General features: G+C 43.7%; 1 protein-coding gene across 9 annotated transcripts in view; it reads left to right on the top strand.

Moving 5' to 3' along the window:
- Nucleotides 1–12,483: 12,483 nt before the first annotated feature.
- The window catches only part of TMEM63C (transmembrane protein 63C), a 97,146-nt gene continuing 89,073 nt past the window's right edge, over nt 12,484–20,556 (top strand). For 4 of the 9 annotated variants that reach the window (XM_081313350.1, XM_081313358.1, XM_081313359.1 and 1 more), the window contains exon 1: nt 12,485–12,904. The gene's annotated coding sequence lies outside the window, so the exon portion shown is untranslated. Of the gene's footprint in view, nt 12,905–20,556 lie in introns of all 9 variants that reach the window. The other 5 variants (XM_081313360.1, XM_081313351.1, XM_081313356.1 and 2 more) reach the window with 3 other exon arrangements.

Here is a 20,556-nt window from a genome sequence, read left to right as displayed (position 1 = left end):
ATCAGTTGTAATTGGATCTGTATTTAATAACTGTGGTACAGATTGCATATGTGTAACTAAAGGTTGTGTGCCAACAGTGACCATTTCTGAGTTGGATTTGGCAACATTATACACATCTTTATTATAGACCAACAACTGCAATAGCTCTACACAGGTAAAAAAAAAAAGGCAAAGTTTCCCCCGCACATGCGTGCTAATTGTTTCCGACTCTAGGGGCCGGTGCTCATCTCCATTTCAAATCCGAAGAGCCAGCACTTGTCCGAGGACGTCTCCGTGGTCATGTGGCCGGCATGAGTAGACGCCAAAGGCACACGGAACGCTGTTACCTTCCCACCGCAGTGGTCCCTATTTTTCTACTTGCACTTTTTACATGCTTTCGAACTGCTAGGTTGGCAGAAGCTGGGACGAGTAACAGGTGCTCACTCTGTTACGCGGCACTCGGGATTCGACCTCCTGATCGACAAGCTCAGCGTCCTAACCCACTGAGCCACCACGTCCCCAGCTCTACAGAAGCCTACCCTTAAAAATGTTGAGATATTTTAGTTGGCACAAAATACAGCAGCTAGGCTTTAATTGAAAGATCTATGCTGGTTGTCAATAGCTTTTCAGATACTATTTAAGATGTTGGCAGTATTAATCTTTAAAACTCTAAACAACTTCTGCCATTAGGAAACTGTCCAGCTTTTAAGAACTGGAAGAGACTCCCTCCTGAATGTACTCCCACTGTTGAAGGCTCATTTATCTGACAAACAAGAGACTTCCTTTGTGCAGACTGCCATTCCTTAGGCAAGCTGCTACTTCTGCCTTTGGACAAGCAACCAAGGCACACCCCTTTCACCAGAATTTTCACAGTTAACTCACAACACTATTATTTTAATTGTATCTCTTTACATTTTTAATTTGCATTATATATTTTGATTTTTGCTAGCTAAACTGATTACTCAGCTAACTAGAAGGCTATACATCAAATCAATCCACCCTTAGAAGATACAAATTATGGGTGGCTGTAGTCAGAGCCTTCACCTAGAAAAAGAACAAAGGTAAGCTGAGGTGGTAGGTGGCTGAGGTTGGGTATGCTGGAGAATAATCTCAACAATTTGCCTTTTGATCAAATGTATGTAATCACATCCTTCAAAGCAATTATTCTGGGTAAATATCTATAATATCTTCTCAGAATCCCTAATGTTTTTATCAGATGACAACTACTGAGGACTCTTATTTTATATCTTTTGGCTCCAAGGGATACAATTATACCTTGGAGCCAGAAGATATAAAATTTTACATCAGTCTTAAATCAGCTAACATGACTTTAAAGTCATCAGAATTAGTACTTCTTGTAATTAACAATATATCATTGGCACACGTCTCTAATAAGGAATTCATCTCCTCCAAAGTAAACACGCACACATTGCATAGTGTCAAGTATGGATTTATGTCCTAATAGAATTACTTACAAATATGTAATTGGAAAGCACAACATAGGACAAGAGGAATTAAAAGCAAAAGCCCTGTGATTCATGGTTACAGTGTTTGATTAGGGCTAAGGAGACCTCAGTTCTACTCTCAGCTACTGTGTGAGTCCTCATTGGATGCCTCTCTGGCCAATCTATCCCCTAGGATTATTGTTTTGAAATTGGGAGAAAAAGCAGTATATACTCTGTCTTGAATTCCTGGAGGAAAATGCATCTATGTGTGCAGATATACCTGAAATATAGTTATACAATTCAAGCAAAGAAGACATTAGGTCTCATCAAAAATATTAAAGGGACTTGAAAAAATGAAGAGCTGAAGGGCCTTTTCCAACCTCATGCACCTGGATCTATTCTGATTGCCATGTCCATAAATTGAGAGGCGAAGAATAAAGAAGAAAGTAATTCTCATGGTCCAGGAATTCTCAGAAATATGGAAAAGAAAGGATGAATGGATAGTATTGGAAAACGGGAGCCTCTGGGGATTGATTTTTATTTTTAGTACAATTTATATTAATAATCAATTGCCTTTAGCTCTGCTTCTCTTCATATTCCAGAATGAAAAATCATTTGCCATATTCCCATATCATAGTCCCTTCTATAAAACAACCAGGCGCTTCAACACAGTGAGTGGATTCTTGCATCACACTAAGCAATAGGGTGTGCCTTGTCTGATTTAGTCTTAACATGTTGTGTGACCTGCATGGTTCCCACCTGAAGAAAGACTGTGGGAAAAAGGCACTGAATGTGAAACCTAAGAAGATGTTTGTATCAGCCTGCAATGAACCAGTTTCTGATTTACTATTATATATATTAGCTTTTTGCTAGGGACGCGGTGGCTCAGTGGGTTAGGACGCTGAGCTTGTCAATCAGAAGGTCGGCAGTTTGGCAGGTCAAATCCCGAGTGCCACGTAACAGAGTGAGCGCCTGTTACTCGTCCCAGCTTCTGCCAACCTAGCAGTTCGAAAGCACGTAAAAATGCAAGTAGAAAAATAGGGACCACTATGGTGGGAAGGTAACAGCGTTCCGTGCACCTTTGGCGTCTAGTCATGCTGGCCACATGACCACAGAGACGTCTTCGGACAAGCGCTGGCTCTTCGGCTTTGAAACGGAGATGAGCACCGGCCCCTAGAGTCGGAAACAACTAGCACGCATGTGCAGGGGAACCTTTACCTTTTACCATTATATTAGCTTTATAGTATTTTTCTGACTTGCCAAGTTTAAGATGTATGAACTTCAACTGCCAGAATTCCCTAGCCAGCCATCTTAAGAGTTGTCAAATGTAAAAAACACTGCTTATAGACAGAAAATTCTATGCTTCAAAGAGAGACTTGGAAAAAGAGAAGCACATGAGTCTTAGTATACAAAATAAAAGAAGTAGTACTGGAGACTATAAGTAAATCAGGAGATTAAGATGTGAAATAAAAGAGGCCTATGAGAAGGAAATAGCTATGTTTAGGACTTTGTCAATCACAAAAGTAAAATTTGAGCAATAAATAAATTTATCCTATATGAGCGTTCTTGACTTCTTTTATTATTTCTGCTGTTTTTAATTTTGGTCACTTTTATTATATATTTTTTTGTTTTCAACTGTTAGCCATGGCACTCTTTATAACACTCTATGGAAATGAAAGTTTGACTTTAAGGAAGCAGGAGAGGTAGAGTAATTTTGATGCTTTGCAACTTTGGTGTTGGAAATGATACCTGAGAATATCTTGGAGGGCCATGAAAAGAAAAGAAAAAAAGGATGAAATATCAAACAAATTAAACCAGTGTTCTCACTCAAGGCACAAATGACCAGATTCAAATTAACCTACTTTATTTTAAAAATTTATATTTATTTAAAATTCTTATATAATAAAAGAGAAAAGAAAAACAAAAAAAATGCAAGAAAAAAATTAAAGTTAAGAAATGACTTCAAGAAATAATTATAATCTTATTGTCCCTCTACCCTCTTAAATATTTTACAAATCCCCCTACCCCAGACTTAGTCCACATATTCCTTGATCTTCAAATCCATAAACCACCAATTCATTTTTTCTTTCTTTCAGCAAAAAGCCCACATAAAGATTTCAAAAGAAGTGCTTGTTGTATAGTAGTACCTTAGTACTCGTCGCTAATTTGTTCTGGGAGGAATGACAAGTACTAAAAACAATGAGTAATAACTGAGCAAACCACGTGATTTACCATATGACTCTTTATTTCATCCAGGAGTAAGTGAATCATGAGGCAGACAACACCAGCAAGTTCTACCTTATGCATTGCGTACAGGGAGAAAGATGAGTACCCGGAACAAGATTTTCACTTCAAAACATGTTGAGTACCAAATTCGATGAATTTTGAAGCAGTTGCATACTGAGGTATGACTATATGTTCTCTGAGCAGTTTCATAATCTCTTCAAATTCTGACTTTTTAACATAACATTCTTCCACTGTGGGAATTTCATTATTCTTCCATTCAAATTATCCTACCTCAAACATGTTATATTGAGATCCAACTCTTTGGAAAAGGCTCTAATGCTGGGAAAGGTGGAAGCAAAGAAAAGAGGATGGCCAACAACAAGTGGGATGGTCTCAGTTACTGTGACAATGAGTATGCTCTTGGGAGACTTGAAAGAACAGATTTTTTTTTTCTGGAGAAAATATATCTGTGTGGTCGCCAGAAATAAAAACAAATACTTGATGGCACACAATCACTTAGCTGTTCTTGGCTGTTCTAGGATGTTTTTTGCAGTTTTTAATTTTGGCTTTCTCTGCTATGATCTTATTCTGGTTTTAACTTTTATTCACACAGAGTTAAGCATATGAGATGGGTAGCCATATAAATTTATTAAATAAACAAGCAAACAACCCGTCCTGGGTGAAATACAATCCTATTCATTGTCCTGCTTGGGTGTCTATAATCCAAAATGTTACCACTTTAGAAGGTACCAAGCAAAGTTTTAAGTTTAGCTCTCTCCTCACTGCTTTCATTATCTTCCTCTTTTATTTATGTAAATCTGTAGCTGAAGAAAAGATTCCTTTTGAAAAGAATTTGTACTGCTTAAGGAATATCGTGTACTTCTAATAATAACACTGTATTTTTTTTCCTGACTCTATAATCGTTATTTCTCACAGATAAACTAAGGAATGACTAAAAGGAAATCATTTCAATAATATTTTAAAAATAATTTTAATGATAGAAAAGCAATTTGGAGCATTGGTTGATCAGCCCAGAACTTTCAACGCTAGCTGGCAATAATCCTTTCCATGGTGTTAGATGGAAACCTCAGCTTTACTACCCGTATCCTGATTTTCTGTTTTCTTTCATTGGGACAATCAGAGATAAAACTGTTAACATTTTGCATATGAAACCTAAATTCTGCCTCAAACTATGGCCACTCATCAGAGATGGAAATACCAAGAGCTCACCTAAAAAGCTTGAGCCATGTGATGAGTGCAGTCAGAAATTCAAGGCAAGGTAAATTCTTTGAGGTGAGTCATCATTCTCCACAATCTGACGAAAGGCGGTAGATGGCAGTGCTGAATTAACTTTATAAATCAATTTGTTTTCCTCTCCAAGCCAGCTCTCAAGCTGAGTGTTCACATATGAAGCACACTGAGGATCATTTCCCTCATGAATTTTTTTCCTGTTTGGGTGGTATCGGAAAGCCACATACAGGAATGCTTTAGGCACAATCATATACAAACATTATAAAAGTGTCTATTTTACCATGAATCTGAGCATTCAAAAGCTGAAGCCTCTAACATCCCATGGATTAAAAAGAAATCCATTTTTAAAAATGTAAGAGATGAGGAAGGAGAAGAGGTTTCAGAACCTGCTACTTTGATTCTTTCTCTATTTCTCATGTTAAAATAAAAAGCATGAGCCACATTGCTTTGAGCAATTCCCGCCCACTAATTCTCCAGCATTTTTTTTAAAAAAGCCATTTTTAGCCCATTAACAACTTCTTGTTTTTCTTGTTCTCATCCTGCTCCAATTTGTTTTCTAACCCATGATTTTTCATGCATTTTTACATACATTTTCCTCGCCAGCCTATTTATCATCTTGCTTATAAACAGTTTTTCAGGGTTTGCTCCTTTGTTGTTGTTGTTAGTTGCAAAGTCGTGTCCGACCCATCGCGACCCTATGGACAACGTTCCTCCAGGCCTTCCTGTCCTCTACCGTCTTCTGGAGTCCTTTTAAGCTCACGCCTGCTGCTTCAGTGACTCCATCCAGCCACCTCATTCTCTGTCGTCCCCTTCTTCTATTGCCCTCAATCTTTCCCAGCATTAGGCTCTTCTCCAGTGAGTCCTTCCTTCTCATTAGGTGGCCAAAGTATTTGAGTTTCAACTTCAGAATCTGGCCTTCTAAAGAGCAGTCAGGGTTGATCTCCTCTAGGACTGACCGGTTTGATCGCCTTGCAGTCCAAGGGACTCGCAGGAGTCTTCTCCAGCACCATAGTTCAAAGGCCTCAATTCTTTGGCGCTCAGCCTTTCTTATGGTCCAACTTTCACTGCCATACATTGCAACTGGGAAGACCATAGCCTTGACTATACGAACTTTTGTTGGCAGGGTGATGTCTCTGCTTTTTAGTGTGCTGTCTAGATTTGCCATGGCTTTCCACCCCAGGAGCAAGCGTCTTTTAATTTCTTGGCTGAAGTCCCCGTCTGCGGTAATCTTGGAGCCCAGGAAAATAAAATCTGTCACTACCTCCATTTCTTCCCTATCTATTTGCCAGGAATTGAGAAGGCCAGATGCCATGATCTTGGTTTTCTTAATGTTTAGTTTCAACCCAAGTTTTGCACTCTCCTTCTTCACTCACAACAAGAGGCTCTTTAGTTCCTCTTCACTTTCTGCCATTAGAGTGGTATCATCTACATATCTTAGGTTATTGATATTTCTTCCAGCAAGCTTAATTCCAACTTTTGATTCATCTAGCCCTGCCTTTCTCATGATGTGCTCTGCATATAAGTTAAATAGGCAAGGCGACAGTATACAGCCTTGCCGGACTCCTTTCCCAATTTTGAACCAATCAGTGGTTCCGTGTCCAGTTCTCACTGTTGCTTCTTGGCCCGCATATAGGTTTCTCAAGAGACAAATAAGATGGTCTGGTACACCCATCTCTTTAAGGACTTGCCACAGTTTGTTATGATCCACACAATCAAAGGCTTGGTTTGCCCCTAGTTACTCACAATTAATCACCTCCCACTGTTACTAGTGCAGCCAAAAGGGATGCACTTGAAGATCTCTGGAAGCTGCAGTTGACCCAAGATGCAGCCATGTGATTATGGCTGCACCACCGGACATTCATGTAGCATCGCTAATCTTAGTGGTACACTGTCTCCCAATAGACTTCTAGATCTAGAACAATTCAACATTCTGTTTACCACTTACAAAATCCTATGTAACCCAGGAACTGGTTGTTTTCAGTTATTTTCTGCCCATCCCTCATGCTCTCACAAGATGGACATGTTCCTGGTCCCCTCCTTAAGGCTAAGACATCTGATGGAATGTAGAAGGCAAGCCCTTTCTGTTGTGCCAGCTGTCTTTTAGCACCACTTCCTTTCTCCTTGGCTCCCAACCTGTTTGGCACTTGGGAAACATAAAAGCTTGTCCTCCAAGGATGTTGGGCCAGGACAATGAGAGACGGAGTGTATGATTGGTGAGCTTTGGCTATATCTTGCTGATACATTGGCTTATGGATTTATTTTATGTTGGCATTGTAACCAACAATTCATTTGCAATATTGGTTTATTGGAGAAAGGTGTTAATTTGACATAGGGTCAAATTAACCTAGATTAACCTCGATTCACAGTTATGTCAGTGGGGCAGCTTTATAAACATTTTAAATTAATTCATGCTTTTAACTATTTTAAAATAAAAATAATATAAAACAACATCATATCTCCTAACCTCAAGCCCTAGCTACTATGTTCTTTAATCCAAAAATAGCCCCCAGGTCTTTTAATTTTTTTTGTATATCAGCAATATAACATTCACAAAATATATCTAATATTATTTAACCAAGAGTAATAAAATTTATACTTGCCTACTCCTGCTATCCTTCAGATATGTAACTACAGCTCCTATTGGCCCTCAACGATGAATAGTAAATAGTGACAAGTAAGTATAAGCCAGTTGAAATCAATCTCACTTCCTAACCAAAAGAAAGTTGAAAACAAAAGTCTTACAACTTTTACTTAAAATAGAATAGTAATAGCACTTAGATTTACATACCAGCCGATACTGCTTTACAGCACTCTCTGGGCGGTTTACAATTTCAGCATAATTTTCATATTGCCCCCAGCAGTCTGGGTCCTTATTTTATCAACCTCAGAAGGATGAAAGGCTGAGTCATCCTTGAGCCCCAACAGGATTGAACTCTAGGCTGTGGGCAGAGTTTGCCTGCAATACTGCACTTTAACCACTGTACCACCATAGAATAGACCAGGTGTCTTCAAACCTGGCCCTTTTATGACTTGTGGACTTCAATTCCCAGAATTCCTCAACCAGGCATTCTGGCTGAGGAATTATGGGAGTTGAAGTCTACAAGTCATAAAAGGGCCAAGTTTGAAGAGCCCTGGAATAGACTATAGAAAATATTCTACTTCATCCCATCACATTCCATTCACCTAAAAGAAAATAAAACCTAAGATATACAACATTAATTTTGGGCCTTCCCCAGAGGCCCACATGAAAGTAGAAAGTAAAGGTTGATGTAGTATGTGGCATGTGTTATGATACTGTATGGTTGGTTGTTGTATAGGAGGGGTGAGTGTGAACTGGCAACGTACTGTAGTCTAGGAGATCCTGAATGCAAAGACTAAACATCCCCATTGTTGGGATCAGCCAGTTGATTGAGTGGGTTGTAATATCTGCTTGTATGAGATCCTTTGAGTTAGGAGAGGCTTGGTTAGATTCAGGGGAAGTTGCATATTAGGGGATTTCATGGGCAGAGGGCAACCTACGGCAGTAGGAGACAGGGGCAAATTGCTTGTGAGAAAAGCACCTTGGGGTTTAGCTCTAAAGCTTTGTTCTAGCCCCCTGTGCTGGAAGCACAGACCAAAGCACCCCTCCCCTCCTCTCTCCATGTCTTCTCTTTCTCATTTTGCTATTTCTTCATTTTTCTTTTCTCCTCATGCTTTCGCTGATCCTTCTTCCTGTCTTTTCAACAGGCATCTGCAAGACAGATATGACAGAGGGCTTCTGGTAGATCTCTTGGCAGACAACTTCTAAAATCAGCTGGAAGACCACCTGTCATTAAGCAAGAAGTGCATGTGTTACTGTAGTAGAAATTTGATAATCGCACCAAGGATTGTACCATGACCAAGACAAAAAGATTACATCCTGCCTTTAACGTTTGAATGGTATTTGCACAAACTGGGGAAATCTGGGAGTTAAAGTCCACACAGCTTAAATCTGCAGAGGCTGAGAAACACGGCTCTAGACAGCAGCCTCTTCCTCCACTCATACATCCATATCTTTGCATCAGCACACTCAATAGGAGCATGAAGAAGGGCATTGCATGAATAGATATAGAGAGAGAAAATGGGATTTCTCTGTAAATATTGGATACTGTGCATGGAGTCCCATGCAAGTGTAAAACCCCTGTCTTCTCCAGATCTCCTTAACGATATGTCTATCTTGCTTCCTTCTTCTCCTTCATTTCTGTTCAAATCCTTGAAGAGTCATTGCTGATAAGCAAGAATATTACTAGTTAACTGTAGGTAATTTCAATTTGGCAAATGACATTTTAGACAAGACTAGAGCATGTGCTTCTGAACATAGGCCAGCATTGGAAGAATAGGTAAAGGTAAAGGTTCCCCCGCACATGCGTGCTAGTCGTTTCCGACTCTAGGGGCCGGTGCTCATCTACATTTCACAGCCAAAGAGCCAGCGCTTGTCCGAGGACGTCTCCATGGTCGTGTGGCCGGCATGACTAGACGCCAAAGGCGCACGGAACGCTGTTACCTTCCCACGGTAGTGGTCCCCATTTTTCTACTTGCATTTTTACGTGCTTTTGAACTGCTAGGTTGGCAGAAGCTGGGACGAGTAACAGGCGCTCACTCTGTTACGCAGCACTCGGGATTCGACCCACCAAACTGCCGACCTTCTGATCGACAAGCTCAGCGTCCTAACCCACTGAGCCACCGCGCCCCGTTGGAAGAATACAGAGTAATTAAGAAGCAGGATGTCCCATTGCAATCAGCGATAAATGTGTAGGGAGCCTTGGAGGCAGACTAGGGACTCAGGCTTAGCCCAACTAGCAGTAAAGAGATCTAAGAAGAGCCTTCTTTCTTTCTCTTTAAACTGCAACTCGAAAAGGGAGAATGAGTGAGACAGAAGTGGTCGGCTGTGCCTCCTGAACACAGATTATTATTTAACTACAAATCCAGAAGAGACAGGCATAGAAAAATTTCCTCCTCCTCATCTCCCCACCATTTGCCCTAGTGCAGGGGTGTCCAAACTTTTTTCAAAGAGGGCCAGATTGGATGAAGTGAACATGCTGGAGGGCCGAACATTTTTCCGAACATTCTTTGAACAATTGGAGGACGCCGAGAGCGCAAACTTGATGCAGTTGTAGCAGCGAGTCCTCCCAGGCCGGCCCTCTCCATCTCTGCAAACAACTCTGGGCGGCTCACAATTCAAAAACATTTACTGGTATTACAATTAAAATCTTCAAAACATTTTAAAACAAAAAACAGTAAAAACCATTAAAACAATTCAAAACATTAACATCTTTTCTCCTACCCTCTCAAGTTGGTTTTGAATGTGGAATCTGATTTAGAATTTTACCCATCCAGTTGTGTATCATCTGGAAACTTACAGAATTCATCATTTCCCCCCCCACAAGTCACTTTTAAAAAATAAAGGTAGGGGACGGAGGGCTGAATCTAGTCACATCCCACCTAATCTCTCTTTCTAATTTCATGAGAAAAAGTTGCCAATCACTTAGCTAAAGTGGAATTGAAAAAAGTGCAGGCAACTGACTTGATCCCTGCCAGAAATGGATGTGAAACATTCAGAGATCAAGAAGAGAAAGAAAGAAAGAAAGAAAGAAAGAAAGAAAGAAAGAAAGAAAGAAAGAAAGAAAGAAAGAAAGAAAGAAAGAAAGAAAGAAGGAAGGAAGGAAGGAAGGAAGGAAGGAAGGAAGGAAGGAAGGAAGGAAAGAAAGAAAGAAAGAAAGAAAGAAAGAAAGAAAGAAAGAAAGAAAGAAAGAAAGAAAGAAAGAAAGAAAGAAAGAAAGAAAGAAAGAAGGAAGGAAGGAAGGAAGGAAGGAAGGAAGGAAGGAAAGAAAGAAAGAAAGAAAGAAAGAAAGAAAGAAAGAAAGAAAGAAAGAAGGAAGGAAGGAAGGAAAGAAAGAAAGAAAGAAAGAAGGAAGGAAGGAAGGAAGGAAAGAAAGAAAGAAAGAAAGAAAGAAAGAAAGAAAGAAAGAAAGAAAGAAAGAAAGAAAGAAAGAAAGAAAGAAAGAAAGAAAGAAAGAAAGAACTCCCCATTCAGACGACCAGCGGGTATTTATAAAACCAGAAACCGTTTTGATTTGCAATGCCCCATTTTAAGAGAGGCTGCAGAGTTTCCACAGGTGGCCTCTGGAAGTTGCCTGAAGCATCCAGGGTGGGATTTAGAGTTAAGGTTCTGGGTAGAAAAGCCGCCTTTTGCAACCTGGGCTGATTTCCGAACACGCCTGACTTGCAGGAATCGGTGCAAAGCAGAAACCGAAACTAAACGGGCTGCATAAAAAGGACTCGCATCCACTTGAGCTTCACAATCTGTTTTGGCTCCTCTCCAGTCTGATCTTCAAAGGGCAACAAGTGCCGACGTGAGCCTCTCTCTTTCTCTCGGGGGAGGGGGTGTTTTTTTATGGTGGTTCTCACGATTTCTTTTACGAACAGATGAGCATCCAGTTGTGTCCTTAACGGAGCATAAAACTTTCTCCCGCAGGGGGTGGAAAAAGCAGAGTATCGTGTGTGGGGGGGGGGAGAGGCAGAGATAGGCTGATTTTCTGGCTATGGACGGTGAACTGAATGAAAGCCCAATGAGGGGAAGGAGACAGATTCTGCAGTGGAGGTTGGGGGCGTCGCGCCTGCGCCGCTCGTCTTCTAGGTTTGGGCGGGGCCCTCTCAGAAGGGAGGGCCGCATTTACATAGAGCAGGGAGGGCTGTCCGAGGGCCATATTAATCCGCCCCGCGGGCCGCAAATGGCCCGCGGGCCGGACTTTGGACATGCCTGCCCTAGTGCAAGGGTAGGCAACCTTGGCTCTTTTATGACTCATGGACTTTAACTCCCAGAATTCCTGAGCCAGCTATGCTGGCTCAGGAATTCTGGGAGTTGAAGTCCCTGAGTCATAAAAGAGCCATGGTTGCCTACCCCTGCCCTAGTGGCCAAAAATAGCTCAGGTGCAAATAGATGATGCGATTCCCATCACTTATCCCGTTTCTCTGAGTCATGGCTCGCTCAGTCCATATTTTTTTTAGGATCACGTGACGCAACAGACCATAAACCAATCGCATCGGAAGGAATCCCACAATTTTTCGGCGACCTACGGCTGGCTAGCTCGTCGCTGTGCAAACTCGGCCCGTTCGCCTCGCAACCGTAAGACCAGGGCATTCCGACGGCGACGCTTTCTTTTCTCAGTAGCTTTTTTCCCCCCTGCCTAACGGCTTGAACTTTACCGTAGAGACCAGCCGCTCGCCATTTTTCAAGAAGAGCGACCCTCCGCGGATACCCTCTCGTCCCGGCCAAGGGAAAAACCCTTTTCCTCTCTCTTTCTCCCTCCGATTGAGTTGATAATTTGAGGATGGTCCCTTCCCCGGCCCATGCCGAAGAGGGCGAGGAAGCTCAGAGGCTCCCGTCTTCTGCTGCAGTGTTGCGGGAGGGAGGGAGGGGCGGAGGCGGGACGAGGCGGTCCCTCTTTGGCGGCTCGCTTAGCGAATGTTTTCTCGGCGGATGGAAAGTTCGACCTCTTTGTGACATAGAGAGCTGAGGCGGCTCCGAACAGCCCTCGGCAGGGGCGGGCAAAGGGGCATCGCCCATGCCCGTGCAGCAGGCACATGGGCGGTGCCGCGCGCCGAAGAAACCCAGCCGCCGAGGTGGGTGGGGCAGGAGGACGAAGGGGCTTCTTCCCCCTCCCCTTTCTAACCGGTGCGGCCTTTTGCGCGGCGCCGGTAATTCGCAGACGTTCCCTTGGCTTGCCGAGTTGGTTTGTTGTGGTGCCACGGTGTGCTTTTTACAGCCTGGCGAGGCGGACCGGGCTCCTGCGAGAGGCGTAGCCGGCGGAGGTGCAGTTGGCCTTAGAAAGGGCGCTGCCCGCCACACACACACACACACACACACACCCCACACACAAAGCCCGAAAAAGTGTCCCATCGCGCAGGCATCTCAGATGGTCTCTCGGTAGCCGCGGCTGGATGGAGCGAAGCCCCGAGATCTGAGCTGTGCTTCTGCAGGTCAGGTAGGCAGAGCCGAGCTGCCCAGTCTTTACCCCTTGCCCGCGTGCTGGAAAGGAGAATCCCTGCGGCTTCTCCGCCTATTTGAGAATGGGGCGCTTGAGTTCCCCGGGGTTTGGAGAAGGGGAGAATGCCTTGCTCTGGAACTATGTTTCTGGGTGACGATGGAAGGATGGCTCGGTGTCGGCACGAAGGGCCCCCCCCCCGCATTAGTCAGAAAAGATACCTTTTCGCCCTCCTTCCCATTCCTCTTTTGAGTACCCGGAAGCAAGATCCGGTAAGGTTAGGTGGAGGTGCGGAGGCCTCAGTCATTACTGAGTCAATTGGTCTGGCACAGCTCAATCGCAGAGGAGTAAGCAGGGAGATCCCTTTTGCTAGCCTGCCCCTAAATGAGTAAACATACAACAACAACACCTATTGAACAGATGCCCCCTCCCCTACTTGATCATGCCCTGCTTTGGTTCTTGGAGGGCACCTGACTTGGCATAGTTGGAAACAGGATGCCTGGCCCTTGGGTGGGTCCAGTGCAGCTCCTGTATCTTCCAGGGGGAAATAGCTCTAACACAAAAGTGAGAGCAATGTATTGCACATTTTTTAAAAAATAAAACTTGCAAGGTACTTAACATCCTTTGGAAGTGTCAAGATGATCCCTGAGGTACTTCTGATAAAAGACAGATCTTTTGCAAGTTAGGTGGGGAGCTGTAAAACTACACTTTCCAAAGGACAATACAGTCCTTCTTTGCCACTAAATATTTGTTATGTGTGGTATGTACCACAATTGCTAAATCTTGAATCTTTGTTGCATACTGTATACTGTGACTCCTGCTTGGGGTACATTTATGATAAAAATGATACCTTTGAGTAGGCTCTGAATGCATTTTTATCATTATTGGCAGCCAGACCAGATATATCTGGAATCTTTCTCCTGGAAAAAGAAAAAGTGCTAGCGGAGAGGCCTGGCTAAAGTACGTACCACTTCAGTCTGTGGGTGGTGATACTGAGTTTTTCACCCCAAGGAAATCGGTGCCATGTTGGAGAGAGAGATATGGTATACGGCAGAAAGTTTCATCATTGCATCTTGTTTTCAGAGCGCAGAGATTGGTTGCTTGTTTTTACAAGCCACATCACATGTCACCTGAGGTCTCTACCAAGCATCCATAATATTATAATCCAAACACAATTTACCATTGTAGGCCTTTTCTCCACTGCTTGTTTTCCACCTGTGTCAGTTTTCAATAGAAAACTGTCTCTTGTCCCTGGTGCTTCTTTGTATCCTGCTTCTATTGCTGCTATTTCAGACCACTTCTCTCCAAGTTAAAAGGTAAAGAAACCTAACAGAGCAGTGATGGCGAACCTAATAGAGCAGTGATGGCGCACTCAGAGACCAGCAAGCGCATGGGGGCCGGCGGAGTCCGTCAGCCACAGCCTGCTGGCCCCTCGACCGGTGCACTCTGGGGCTCCGCAGCCCGTCGCCAGCAGTTCAAAGAAGCCGCCTCTGAGCTGGATGGCCGGCCGACAGTTGAGGCGATGCAGTGGGAAAGGAGAGCACGCAAGGCCAGGAGGGACGGGATGGGGGGAGGGAGGGAAACCAGCCATGCTGGGATGCATCTGGCCACTTGGGACCTTGGCGAGTTAGCAGGTGGCTGCTTGAAGAGGGACGGTTGCCATCTCCGGGGCATGGCGAGCGTGCCCACACAGAGGGCTCTGAGTGCCGCCTCTGGCACACGTGCCATAGGTTCGCCACCACTGTAATAGAGTATATGCTCCTTGAGGCTTTCTTTGGATATTGTTGGAAGAAAATGGAAAATGTTATTTCAAGTCCAATATGGTTGAGGATGATTTAAGGCAGACTCACTCATGGGCTGGAGGCAAAATTAAGGCAGTCATGAGGACAAGGCAGAGAAGAGACATTGCCATGCTTAAATGGCAATTAGCGAAGAATTAAAGGAGCTTCACCTTTCTTTTCCACAGCACAAGGAACGTGCCCCAAATTCGGTTTTGTATCTCAAAATAAAGCAGCATGTTCTGAAGTTTCTGCTGAATTGTTTCAGGTTAGCCGTGGTTCAACAGGATTGAAATCCAGAATTTTGGGTTATTTGGAGGTATGAATGAAACAAAATCCAGATGAGATAAGTGGAACAAGGCAGGTGCACGTCTGCCCCTTTCCTCTCCAGAGCTCTCAGTGTAGCATAGGCCACCAGGCTGTTTTCATCACAGCACTTCCCTCCTCCCCGTTTCCTCTACTGCTGCCACTGCCAGTCTCCCAGTGGCACTTTCCCATCACCCAACCTGCCCTTCCAGTCTTCCCAGCAGCTTCATTTCCTACCATTGATATTGTGGCACGGCCTATTCTATTGGTCTACCTGCTCCCTTATCTTCTCAGAGTCTTCCCTTTCTTGCCTCCCTTCCCCCATGTGCTAGTATCCTCAGATTTCCCCTGCTGCTCCCCCTTCCCCCCCAATTCTGCATAGAACAAAACAGACCCAGATACTCCAATTAGGCAGGTTTTGGGCAAGGACCAATCCCAAATCCCCTGTGTGTTGGTGGATGTGGAAGCATGTGGTGAGATTTCTCGAGCACTGTGTTTTCTGGGGGCGGGGTGGGAATGCATTTCATGTCAGCCAGCAGGAATTTTTCTCACACTTTTGCTACTTGCTCCTTTTAATCCAAAAGGTAAAGAACTAAACATTGCTTGGAAAGCGGGTGCTCTTGTACTGGACAAAGGCAGTCTCCATGATTTTCATTGCTTCAGGAATTCAGTATAAGAGCATGAGTCAAAGAGATTCTCTGCCTGCTAATAGTGGGACAGCAGCTGGGCTGTGGGTGAGGAACATGTTGGAAATATAGATTCCACCCAACTGCTCAACAGCTTTTCTGAAAGCAGTGGGTTCAGGATGATCATTACTCTCAGTGTAATATTTTTCTGCTGATTCCCTGTGACCCTTTCTGTTTGCTTTCCATGCTGGTTTCTCTTTTGGCATTCAGTAGAATGAACTAAGGGACGCGATGGCTCAGTGGGATAGGACGCTGAGCTTGTCGATCAGAAGGTCGGCAGTTTGGCGGGTCGAATCCCGAGTGCCGCGTAGCAGAGTGAGCGCCTGTTACTCGTCCCAGCTCCTGCCAACCTAGCAGTTCGAAAGCACGTAAAAATGCAAGTAGAAAAATAGGGACCACTCTGGTGGGAAGGTAACAGCGTTCCGTGCGCCTTTGGCATCTAGTCATGTTGGCCACATGACCACGGAGACGTCCTCGGACAAGCGCTGGCTCTTTGGCTGTGAAACGGAGATGAGCACCGGCCCCTAGAGTCGGAAACAACTAGCACGCATGTGCGGGGGAACCTTTACCTTTACCTTTACCTTTAGAATGAACTAGGGGACACTTACCATTTTTCTTTGAATTAGAACCAGATGGATCAGTTTCAGATTCATGGGTCTAGATGGAAGTAGACATCAGCAAGTCCCAAAGCCATACCTTATTTCCATGTACCCCTCTCAGTCTGATAAAAGGACACACGGGCCATATAGTAGAGTATCCTTCCTCAGCTTCGTATTATTTGGCCAACTTTCCCATGGAATTATAGGAGTTGAAGTCCCAACACAACTGGAAGGTACTGGTTTTATTCCTTGTTAAAAAAAAAAGAAGTAGTATTTGGAGGGGATAACACGAAAGGCCAAAATTCAGCATGTGATAAGCATCCTTGTGGGAATACAGTGCATCTTACAAAATTTTAGGCCTTTTCTACCAGCCACCATGGCTTTGGTGATTCAGAAATACCACCTGCACAGCTTTAAGCTTTTCTCCTCAGTCATAAGCAGCAGAAACATTTAAAACACACCAGTTCTGGTTGTTTAGGGATTCCCCGGAAGGGGAAAAAGAAAGAGATGCCAGTGTGTTCGCAGTTTCCCTAAGATGTCAGTCTATACTTTAACTCCAGGCCTCAGATAAAAAAAGAAATTTCTTCAGCGCTGCAACCCAGCGATCTTTCCTTTTATGCAGCAAGAAGCTGCATGACGGTGCTGCGAGAGTCTTGTGTGATGATTTGGGATGAAAGGAGAATGGCTGTTAGTTGCAAAATAAGTGAGAGGGAACCCTTAAGTGCCTAGCAAGCTGTGTATTGTGGGATAGGGAGTTCACTGTTACCCAGAAGCAGCAAAACGATACCATGGCAACTTCACTGATGGGTAATATACAGTCCATGGCATTTCTGGCCTCATGATGATAGACAAATTGGGTGGGGTGTGAGGTGGTGCGGAAAGAGTGGTAAAGGATTCTGCAGCCGACTGGAGTGATGATGGTCACTCTTAATTCTTCAACTGCAAGCAGTTGTTTTTCTTTCTTTGCTGACATGTCTTTTCAGGATTGTGGGAGGAGGTCAGCTCCTGTACTCTTTAACAGGGCTTTTTAAACTTTAAATATAGTTGACTGATTTTCCCCTCCCCTGCCACAAACATTCCAGAATTTCTCCCTCTTTTGCCATAATCCTCAGATGCACAACAAGTTAAGAGCCTTGGTGGAGCAGTGGGCTAATGCCTCCTTAAGTAACACCAGCTGCCTGCCATTAGTGCAGGTTCGCATCCCACCAGGCTCAAGGTTGACTCAGCCTTCCATCCTTCCGAGGTAGGTAAAATGAGGACCCAGATTGTTGGGGGCAATTAAGCTGACTTTGTAATAATGCCGCTTGGGTGTGTGTGTGTGTGTGTGTGAAAGCCCTAATAAGCAGGCATATACATAGAATGAAGGCTACTGCTACGCTTGTAAGCCACCCTGAGTCTTCGGAGAAGGGCGGGATATAAATGGAATTAAAATAAAAAAATAAAATAAAATAAGTTATTATGCCAGCAATAAGTACTCAACATCTGACAGTCTGATTAACAGTGTGATTTGGCTGCAGAATAAAGATAAATACGGTTTTAGACTATATCGCTAGGAGTACGCTTTGACAGCAGGGAATGTTCTAGTTCTGTTCTGTCTAGTACTGTATTCATTGCAACTGGTCTTCCCAGTTGCAATGTATGGCAGTGAAAGCTGGACCATAAGAAAGGCTGAGCGCCAAAGAATTGAGGCCTTTGAACTATGGTGCTGGAGAAGACTCCTGCGAGTCCCTTGGACTGCAAGGTGATCAAACCGGTCAGTCCTAGAGGAGATCAACCCTGACTGCTCTTTAGAAGGCCAGATCCTGAAGCTAAAACTCAAATACTTTGGCCACCGAATGAGAAGGAAGGACTCACTGGAGAAGAGCCTCATGCTGGGAAAGATTGAGGGCAAGAGAAGAAGGGGATGACAGAGAAGGAGGTGGCTGGATAGAGTCACTGAAGCAGTAGGCGTGAGCTTAAATGGACGCCAGAAGATGGTAGAGGACAGGAAGGCCTGGAGGAACGTTGTCCATAGGGTCGCGATGGGTCGGATACGACTTCGCAGCTAACAACAAGTACTATATTGTGTATCTGAGTATCATGTTCAAAAAGGATTCAAGTGAATTTGGAATGGGCTTAGAAAAGGAAGGAGGATGATTAATTGGACTGGAAATTATAGCAGGGGTGTCAAACTGCCGGCTCACAGGCCGGATGCGTCATCCGGAAGCCGCGCCCACCCCATTGCCGGCAATGGCAAAACCGTCCCGATACGTTGCGCGATGTCACGTGACGTCGCGAGTTTGACATGTCTGCTCTATAGGCAAAGACCAGGGAAAAGATTCTGGAAAGCCATTAAAAACAGAAGACTTGGGAAGGGATGTAATAGCCAAATACTTCAGGTACTTAAAGTGGAAGCATCCAAATATGTTTTCTATCATCTTTTAAGTACAGTAGTTCTCAACTTATGACCATAATTTAGCCCAAAATGTATGTTGCTAAGTGACAAAATTCTTAAGTGAGTTTTTCCCCATTTTACAACTTTTCTTGCCACTCTGTTAAGTGAATCACTGCAGCTATTAAATTAGTAACATGCTTGTTAAGTGAATCTGGTTTCCCCATTGACTTCGCTTGTCAGAAGCTTGCAAATGGTGACCACATAACCTCAGGACACTGTAACCGTCATAAATGTGAGTCAGTTGTCAAGCATCCAAATGTAAATCACGTGACCAGGGGATGCTGCAATGGTCTTGTGTGAAAAATGGTCATAAGTCACTTTTAGCAGTGCCGTTGTAACTTCAAACGGTCATTAAGTGAACTGTTGTAAATGGAGGACTACCTGTAGTAATGTTATGTAAGAAGAAAGCAGATTCTATAATATTCAGAAAAAAGTTTTAATGGGAAGAACAATCCAGTAGTAGAACAACAAAAGGGGCAGGCTCATCTTTTTTTTTTTTGAAAGAGCTCAAGTAGGCTCTGGGCAGCTACTTTTCAGAATTGCTTTTAGTTGTATTTCTGAACTGAGCAGAGACTAGAACTCAGAACATTCTAAATCAGGGGTCCCCAACGCCCGGTCTGCAGACCAGTACTGATCCATGGCCCATTGGGAACCGGATCGCACAAGCGGTGGGCAAATGTGCAAAGCTCCATTTGCCCAAGTGGCAGGCAAAATGTACAAAACCATTCCCTCCTCCCCCTGTTCACTGCTGCTGCCACTGCTGCCGGTCCTCTGAGCCGGAAAGATGGAGGACCCCTGTTCTAAATAACTTCTTCTAGTTCTGCTACACTAAGAAAATAGATTTGCACAATGTAATGGGAAGAACAGTTGAGAGATCACCATGGTTTTCCAAAGCTCACTTAAGACTCCTTGTTCACATTTGGCACCCACTCAGTTCACGGCTAGTTTCTAACATCAGAACTGATGACTGTTGTGATGTGAACCTAACAATATCAAGTCTTTTATGTGGATCTACTTGACTTTGTACTCTTCATACTCCTACGATAGGTTTTCTCAAACCGACACCATCCTGCAAAGGAATACAAAGATAACCTTGGAGAAGGAATACAAGTACAGATAAGGAGGCTTATTCCAGGAAAAGAAGAAAGGATGAGAAATAACTCGGGATAGCTCTGCTTTCATTCTTTTGATATTTCCTCAGGGGGATGAGGAAACTTTGGTTTTCAAAATTTTGTTATACTCTACTTACAGACATGTCAAACCCGCGACGTCACATGACGTCTCGCAATGTATCTGAGCTTTTTCTCTATTGCCGGCAATGGGGTGGGTGCGGTTTCCTGCTAATGCATCCGGGTCCACTGGACAGCAGTTTGACACCCCTGCTCTACTACAATAGAGTGCCAGCATTCCTTGCTGTGTTTGTCTCCTGACCAAGCCTGTCTTAAAAGTCTGACACCTCCAAATAGGTTTGTACTAACCCCCATTATGCTCAGGTGGCATAGATGGTACAAGCTGGTGATCATTATGAAGTTCATAATGGCCAGAAAGCAATAGAAGGCTGTCAGAAAAAAATTGATGAGGATAAGGGAACCTAACCCAATTCTTTTAATTATGAATCAATCAGTCATTGCCTTAGAAATGCATTCAGTATGGGACCCTGTTGGAAGTTGTTTCTGGGTTGGTTAAGAAACCTTAATAAAAAAAACCTCTGGCATTTAAGAAGAGACTGGACAACCATTTGTCTGAAATGGTACAGGGTTTCCTGTCTGAGCAGGCAGTTGGACTAGAAGACCTCCAAGGTCCCTTCCAACTCTATTGTTGTTTTTGTTGTTGTTGTTGTTGTTATTCC

Source organism: Vipera berus (assembly GCF_964194415.1).
Source record: "Vipera berus genome assembly, chromosome: 1".
NCBI lineage: Eukaryota > Metazoa > Chordata > Lepidosauria > Squamata > Viperidae > Vipera > Vipera berus.
The sequence above is the reverse complement of the archived record's forward strand: the minus strand, read 5'-3'. Positions and strand labels throughout refer to the sequence as shown.